Below are 8,711 nucleotides of genomic sequence, written 5' to 3'. Positions count from 1 at the left end.
TCACATGTATTTAGTTATGTTGAAAATCAGTAAGAAGGAACTAAAACAATTAGCAATAAACCCACGCAACAAATACTTGTATCAGAAGTTTACTTCGGTACATAAAATTATATTTCATTTTTTTGTCTGTTCTTTTTGTTGAGCGCACAAACTTCTGAACCAAGGCGCTCTGAGACACAAACCCGCGACCCACTCACCTATTTGGTCATTCTCATATTTATTTTAACAGGGTCAACAAGGAGAGCTATGCTCAAACTAAGTGGCTAGCAAAGTTATTTTTAATTGTAAGATATTTCTTCAAAATCTTATTGTACTGGGCAAATTGAGAACATGTTTTATTCATTATATATGGTATGAGTGGGATTATGGTATGATCGTACAATTGAACAGATAATGTAAAATTAAATCACAAAGTTTGTTTTTTTTACTCTTAAAGTAAAATTCGAATTCACATACTCTTACAGTTTCTGTATTTAAAACAGCGTTTGTTAACTGAGCCAAGAAATACTCACGCAGAGTCGTGAAAACATCACGTTGCTCAACCTCCTAACAAGGGAACACACACACAGTCCGCGTGTTCGCCCGAGGAAATGCAGTTACATCTAGTAGTCGGGGGCCCGGTTAGGCAGAGGGGTAACTCATGCTGGAGATTAAAAGAGGGTTCACTACACACTCCATCTGTATGGTGACCTGTAGTAGTTGATTAGTACATCTTAACCGAGCTCCTCTGGGGGCAACAGTCAGCGGCCACCGGAGGGGGAGGTGATGAATGGTCCTACAGGCAGCCCCAAGATAAGGACCCGACCCACCGGGTTTTGAAAATTGTTAACATTTAAGATAATTCTAATTGCGAACTAAATATGGACACATATATTATTACAATCCCTTAAGAATAATTTTAAAATAAAGTATTATATATCTATGATGGATTGTAACTATACATATTCCACTCCTAAAGCACCTAAGGATCGTATCTAGAGTGATAATATTACAGTGTTACCATACTTTTTAAAATAAATTTTCAGTATGCTTTATATCCAGGGCACACTGAGCCATAGTAGCTCGTCGAGATATCCTGATTGACTCCAGGTCGATTAATACAATATGTGTGAAGACAATACTTTGCTAGGTGGAATGTGCCCAACGAATTTAGCAACAAGAAAAGACAAAAGATTAATTGTAAAATTAAAAACATTTCTGTAATTTCTCGAAAAATATTACCGTGGTTTCGGAACCACATGTGCTACATAGCGTAGAAACAATAGTTGAACCCGAAACAATTTTAGTAAACAAAACGTGTAGTAATTTTGAATTAAAACCTCATTTAATATTTATTGTCAGTTATTAATACATTTTAAATATTATTGAATTATTAACAAATTTAAGGAATTATTATAATCACCGCACAATCTAAACAGTATTATTTTCATATACCTACAAAAAGGCAGAAAAATAATATTAACAGTAAGATTAATTAAAAGATTTTGTTTTCTTTTTTTAAACTATTTTCACATTATTGAATTCCAACAGAACTTCTTTGTCGTATATCTCTGATTGAAACTTAAAACTATATTTTTTCAATAAAGTAATTATTTAATTGCGATGCATTATTTCAAAAACTATCAGATCATAATGAATATTTAAAATTGTAAGTTGGCAATTTTAATCTACTTCTTAAATTTCTGTAACTTCAAGACTAAATGTCCGCTAAACAATAAAAAAAAGAAGCGTAGAATGAAGAAAGAAAATCCACAATTGTTTTATGTGATAACACGTTTATCGAATTTCGGGAATTTAACTGAGCCGCATGCTACAAATAAAGCTCTACTGCATGCCTCAAATAAAGCATTTTCTAGCGCATGATGATGGTACAGATATCAGACACTCCTCAGCTTCAGAATTATGATTTTCGCTTAATGTTATATATTTCTAATCCACTAGAAATTCTGTTTTAGAGGGATCCGAAAAGAAAAATATCTGACCACCATGCTTCAAATAAAACAGTGTGGACTTACCTGAACATCATCAAAGAAGACTCCGGAATATGAAAAACATTTATCAGGAAAAAAGTGACATACCTTTTTAAGATATAAGCAAAGAATTATGGTTTCAATAAACAAAAAAGATAAAACATCAAACAAATAAACTTACAATTTTGTTGAACATGCCAAAATGATTCAGTAGGAGAGAATTATTCAGTACCTGAAAATAACAAAAAAAAAAAGGTATGAATTTCTGTGATTGTAAAAATTATTAATTTAATAATTTAAATATATTTTTTTAAACTATTGGAAATATTCGCATAAAAATAAATAAATATATATATCTTGAGTTAAGACAAATTATCACAATATCATATATCTTTGATTTAGTTTTATATAAAAATCTTTAATTCAAAATTAGAATTCCTTTCAACAGCTGACAATCCACATTGTTTACTTTATTTTTTAAATTATATAGATATTTTTTTCACTTCACCACAGAAAAATTAAGGTATCTGTAGCTAATAATGCTACGAAGGAATGCTGTGCTGTGAGTAAATATGGGTCCATATGAAACTTTTAATTAGTACAAGTGCCACCAAAAATATTAGATGACAACGTTTCTGAAATGAAATGGATAATATTGACCATTAGGTAAATTTGAGTAAGCATTTTAATTGCAATAAACAAGGCAATCCTTCTCGGCCGGATCCGCCCACTAAGACGCCCAAGGAGCGATGGACCTATATCACTTGAGAAATATTTGCTTAAAACGGAAAGAGGAGACTTTTAGAGAATATTTAAAAAGTGCCTAAAATTGAAAAAAAACGGAGTGATAATTCAAATAAATGTTAAAATTTAATGATATAATTATAGAAATTATAATACCTGAAGATTGGGAAAAAACCCCGAAACATTGAGAAGGTAAATAGTGTTAAATAATATTTTTAAGAAAGTTTTCTTTACATCATCATCATCTAAATGCATAAATAATAATAATCAAGAACAAAAATATAGAAATTTTAAGTATCTATAAACAATACAAATCCGCACTTATTAAACTTTGGTGAGCATAATTAATTTTTAAATTAACTATTATAAAGAAAAAAACTTAGTAAAGCCTAAATAGAGACTCAGAAACATGGGCCGGTTACTGCGTGATTCAGAGAGGGGTGTGACTTGTAGATTTAGAGGGGACATCAGTGTTAATGCGGTGGTCCCATGATAATTCCTGGTCCAGATAATGTATGAGCAAGGATTAGCTCGTAAAGCAGTTATTGTTTAGAGCATATAGTTATAGCCATAGTCCTCAGCTAATCCCATTTGATACAGATTAACTCCCTCCTATTGTCCTCTGTAATTGAGCCAAGGATCCCTATCTCACTGGCTAATTTCCTAGGGATTGAAGTACTCCTATCTCGGATGACTTCTAGCTAACTGGGTTTCTGGAATATTTGAAATATTTCGAGGCTGCGCTCTAAGAATGGTCCCAAAAAGTAATATATTAGTTATAACACACCTATTGGGAGTTGGAAAAATAAATAACGGAGTACCAAATATATTAAAAAAAATAGATTAATTACTTCAAAACTTTTAATATAATTAGTTAGTCATATAGAAGATATTAATAATTTAGATAAAATAATAATTAAAATTTTTTATTTTGGAAGTAATTGAGCTTATGAGGTAGATTATAGGAACATAGTTCGGGTTTCCATGGGAAACATAGATATAAAATATATTTCAAGTAAAAATAAAAACTTCAACACGCTTTATCTTTGTTAATACTGGACATATTTATATAATTTTATAGTTGTTATGTACAGAATTTAATTGTCTTTCAAATGATAATAGTTCAGACAGCTATAATGGGGCTCTAGAACGGATAAATCCTTTGAAAACTGAACATCGAAAATTAGATCCGCCTACATAACTCTCCTTACCTAGGTTTTAAAAAAAATAATGATACAGCGAGTTTCAGAGAGAATTAAATTAAATAGTAATTATACGTTTTCATCTGATCATTTAAAAAAAAAAATATCTTTTTGAATAATTGCAGTTTTATTTATATAATTGAGTATCGATAAACTTAGCTCAAAAGGTTTAATGAATATCATACAAACATTTTTAATTAAATTTAATTTAAAAACGCCATCCTTTCGGTCCCGCCCCTCTAAGACCTCCGGGAAACGATGGTCTTATATCACTTTTGAAATATTTTCTTAAATCGAGCATTATTTAAAATGCACCTGAAATTAAGAAGCTGTGCGAAACCCTCCGTGGTAGCCTTACTTATCTCACTTATCAAACAGATAATTTAGCGAGTATTATTATTATTTTATTTATTTATTTATCATCCTACCCTGCCTATTAGGCAATACGGGTGGTTCGCAGCAGTTGGTACAACTCATTGCTGCATATGTCAAACCATTTAGCGAGTATGCTGGTCGATGTAGGACATGTGACAATCTCATAAGAGGAGACCATAACACAAAAAAAAGACAATCCTTCCCGACCGAACCCGCCCCACCAAGACCCCCGTGGAGCGACGGCTCTATATAACTTATGAAATATTCGCTTAAAACAGGAAGAAGTGACTTTAAGATAGATTAATCTATTAATATTTAAAACGGGTCTGAAATTGAAAGACTGCTCGAAACCCTCGCACTTAAAGTCTCATTTCTTTTTAAGCAAATATTTCAAAAGTGATATAGGGCCGTCGCTCCCTGGGGGTCTTAGTGTGGCGGGTCCGGTCGGGAAGGATTGCCTTTTTTGTGTTATGATCTCTTGTGAGATTGTGGCATATCGTGCATCCACAAACTACTCGCTATAGTTGTCTGTTTGAAAAGTTAGATCACTAAGGCTTCCACGGAGAGTGGGAGTGGAGGGTTTCACGCCGTTTTTCAATTTCAGGCGCTTAAATTAAATAAAAAGACTTTTTTACTAGCACTAAATTCATAAGAACATGATTTTATTATTTTATTACAAAAAGACACCATAATTCTTGGTCGAATTCATATAAGTAGTTTCGGAAAAGACATAAATGACGTTTTAAACTGAATTTTGAGAATGAGAGAACTAAAATACTAGAAACTTGTGTTTAAAAATCACTGATATACTAATGGTAAATACTTAAAAATGTATATATTAAGAACATAAAAGGTGACATAATTAATAACGATTTAAATATTCAAAGTTGAATCAAATTATGACAGATTATGATTATATGCTTATGAAATGAATGTACTGGGTGTTCTAAAAACAAAAAAAAAAGTCTTAGAAATATCCCCTTAAAATGTCCCTGCAGAAAAGATTGATTTTGGTATTGACATTTCATATTGTATATTTTCATAAATATAAGTTATAGAATGAGAATTAAAAAAAAAATAGCAAATAAATACAAATGATAATAAACAATATTGACTTATGTGGTTTTAGTAGAGTTAATTCCCCTGGGCTTGTCATGTGATTGTTACATACATGAAGTGCTTTCATCCTGAATTCCTGAGACCTTCCAAAGCCATTGTGTTCTTCGTCAAGGTGCCTCAATGAAGGTATGCCTTTTCCTTGACAGCCATTCCAATGATGGCAAGGAAAATGGAGTTACCATCGGTGCTAACATTATGGGATATAAGTTAGTATAATAAATTACTTTTGACTTTTTTATTTTTTTTTTTATTTTCCAATTTGCTCATAGTATCGTATGATTCCATCATATTTAAAAATAATATACACAAAAGTCAAAATTTCATAATGTTTTAATTTTGTATTACATTTGAATCAGATTAAATTCAATGTAGGTTTTTAGAGTACTGTTAATAATAGAAGGAAAAAAAATGATCAATATATATCTGTTTAATATAATAATCGAGAAAGTATAAGGAAAATAATCCATCGAGTTCCCTGTTATTCATTACATAAATAATATTTCAAATCAAGATAGATTTACTACAATGCACAAACTGTCTTTATTAATCGACTTGGCATCGTGGTCAGGAATAAAGTTTTTTTTTTACTTCCTCCCCTTAATAATAAAGTATTTTTTAAAAACTGTCAACCAATGATGCTTCCCCGACACAGCTGGTGGTAAAGCCATTCATCACCGACTAAATGAAAAAGATTAGATACTTTTCGGCCTCGAGATAAAAATGTATGTTCCCTCAAGAGAAGTCCCTCCTTCAACCCTTATCTGTTATTATTTCTTTATTTCCGTTGCCTGAGATCCTTCTACCAACTTTTTCTCTATTTCTCTTTGTCTCGTTTCTTTTTTTTTTTTTTTATTCCGTCTCCTTTTCTCGCATTTTTTTTTCTTCTCACTCCGCTTTATTTTTTTTTTTCATTTATAATTGCTTTAACTTGAGTTTAAAAATGGAAAGGCAATTATTAAACGAAATCCCACAGACTCTTCATTCGAGTAATGAATTCACGAAGAAAGTTATTTTCGGATCGAACTTAGCAAAGCATACAATTTATGTAGAAAAAAACCATTAAATATAAAAGTTTACTTTTTTTACCTTATATATATATTTCCCACTATACATAATAATTTTTGCCATTCAGGTGGGTTATCTGCATGTAATCAATCCAACCTAACCACAGTGAGAGAGTCGAGTTTTTATTCTACGGGACCGCAACGAAATAAAATTCAACCCACCAAGGCCAGAATCGGAACAGCGCCGTTGCAGTTATTAGGTTGCTAAGGCGACACCTTAAAAAGTACAAATTCATTTTTTGTTCTTTATTGTTTTTTTATAACAGCGTCCACTGTAAAATAGCCAATGCTTAACCCATTGAATCGAAAACATCCAACCAAATTTAACGTTCAAAGATTAGGGTTCATTCATGAAATTCCAAAGGGAATAAACCTATATAAGAAAAAGGCTGTATAATATTTCACCAAATGTATGATATCTCTTAAAGACAATAAAGTTTAGGCTATAAAGTCATCATCACTCATGCTGAAGAATCGATTGATTAGCACACTGAAACGTAGTTTAAATAAAAATAATAATAAATTTATCGTAGTATTGTGTTGCCATTTTATAATATTTATATTATTTTCAGTTTTAAAATCCATAAATGCTGATATATTAAAAGAGCTGATTGGATCACCAAATTGGTCTTCATAGGAGTATTTTAATGTTTTTATGTTTGGAAAATTAAAAAATAACAAAACTAAATAAATTACAAAAATAAATTACAGGAAACCAGTGTTTCTGTACTTTATCTTCTTATAATTGTTTGATATTTATATATAATTTTCATAAATAATACAATTTAGTTTTTTTTTTTTTATTTTAAGTTTAAATAATCAAAAAAATAATCTATTTTTGATTTAGTTTAAAAACGACTTATCCAATAGTAATTATTTTAAAAAGAAGTAAATAAATAAAATTATGTAATTGTACTTATTATACCCTTTTTCCATCTCCACGCCTCATATATTGTTCTATTTTACGGTTAACATTTATTATAGTAAGAACATCTAAGCGTGACCTCCTTCCTGAGGGGACTTAAAAACGATCCTTGTTGCAGAAGACACCTGAGAACGTGACTAATGTCCTTGACAAGGCTGAACCCTCCGGAAGACGTTGATCGTGGATCGATAGGGGGGGTACGGTAGGAGGGGTTAGGAAGAGGGGGGATCATACCACTAATGAGTTTACACAAGGCACACACCTTACATTATTAATTTCCATCTCCTCAAGCTCTTATCAGTCAGTTGCTAATTCCATCGTCTCATTAGGCCACTCTGGTTTAATGGTCTATAATAATGTAATTAATGAGAAGAGTAATTAGTAAACAATATGGGAGGGAGGGGAATGTGTCACATCGGTAGAAGACGGTCACATGATAAAATTTGAAAGGTGTGTTTCGTGTAGATGCGATTTGACTTTAAGATAAGTTTCAATAGTTTCAAGAGTTCAAACTCTGTATTTAATTTTATTTAATGAGGTGTAGATAGTTTACGATAGATTGTCGGGTGGAGATTGTCAGAGGGTGCGGTCAGCAAAAAAGAAATAAACAAAAAATTATTTATGCGTGCTGCCGTTTCGACCTGTTTCAGGTCTACATCAGAGAGCTTGCTAATTAACTAGAAATTAAGTAATTATGTAAACCTTGGTACATTGGGTTCTTTATAAACTAGTCTAGTCTTTCTCTTAAGAGTTACCTAGACACAATTCCAAAGCTAATAATCTTTTAATATTTTGCACGTAGGTACCCTACGAATAAAATAAGAGTACAATTAAAAAAAAATTTCATGAAATCTGTACTTCCTTAAGAGGAGTTGTAAAACCTGAAAATGTTTGGACTTTTTTAAATATTTATTTGTAGCACTGGATTTGCAATAGAAAAAAAAGCAGGACTCCAATGCTTTACTGTAATCGTGTAGAAAATGCTTACGGAAATTCGTATGAATTAGATCTCAACCAAGAAGAATGGCATTGAATATGAGGAGGACTACATCGATGAGATTATTGCTCATAGGCATAAAAGTAAAGGCTGCTAAATATTCTCATAACTTGAATTAATTCAATAATTTGAATGCTTTCTAAACATCACCATATCCATATATCGTATAACATGTAGTATAAATATTTATAGAATACATTTTTTATGAGCAATCTAATAATCCAGTTCTTTATTCTAAAATGGATGTATTGTTAGGGGCAAAATTTCTGTTGCTTAGGTTATTGAAATTTATTCAAAAAATAAATATTGATAGAT

General features: G+C 31.2%; 1 protein-coding gene and 1 long non-coding RNA gene across 2 annotated transcripts in view; one reads left to right on the top strand and one right to left on the bottom strand.

The window, feature by feature from the left end:
- The window catches only part of LOC136795808 (irregular chiasm C-roughest protein-like), a gene marked incomplete in the record, with an annotated part of 398,212 nt that overhangs the window by 262,228 nt on the left and 127,273 nt on the right, over positions 1-8,711 (bottom strand). Inside the window, 1 exon segment of the mRNA XM_067047597.1 lies at positions 2,152-2,187.
- On the top strand, positions 2,469-5,648 carry LOC112210738 (uncharacterized). Its single transcript, XR_002945283.1, has 2 exons — positions 2,469-2,906; positions 5,421-5,648. It is a non-coding gene; the product is annotated as an uncharacterized lncRNA (long non-coding RNA).

Source organism: Halyomorpha halys, unplaced genomic scaffold, assembly GCF_000696795.3.
Source record: "Halyomorpha halys isolate HHAL.00 unplaced genomic scaffold, Hhal_1.1 Scaffold59.1, whole genome shotgun sequence".
Taxonomy (NCBI): domain Eukaryota; kingdom Metazoa; phylum Arthropoda; class Insecta; order Hemiptera; family Pentatomidae; genus Halyomorpha; species Halyomorpha halys.
The sequence above is the reverse complement of the archived record's forward strand: the minus strand, read 5'-3'. Positions and strand labels throughout refer to the sequence as shown.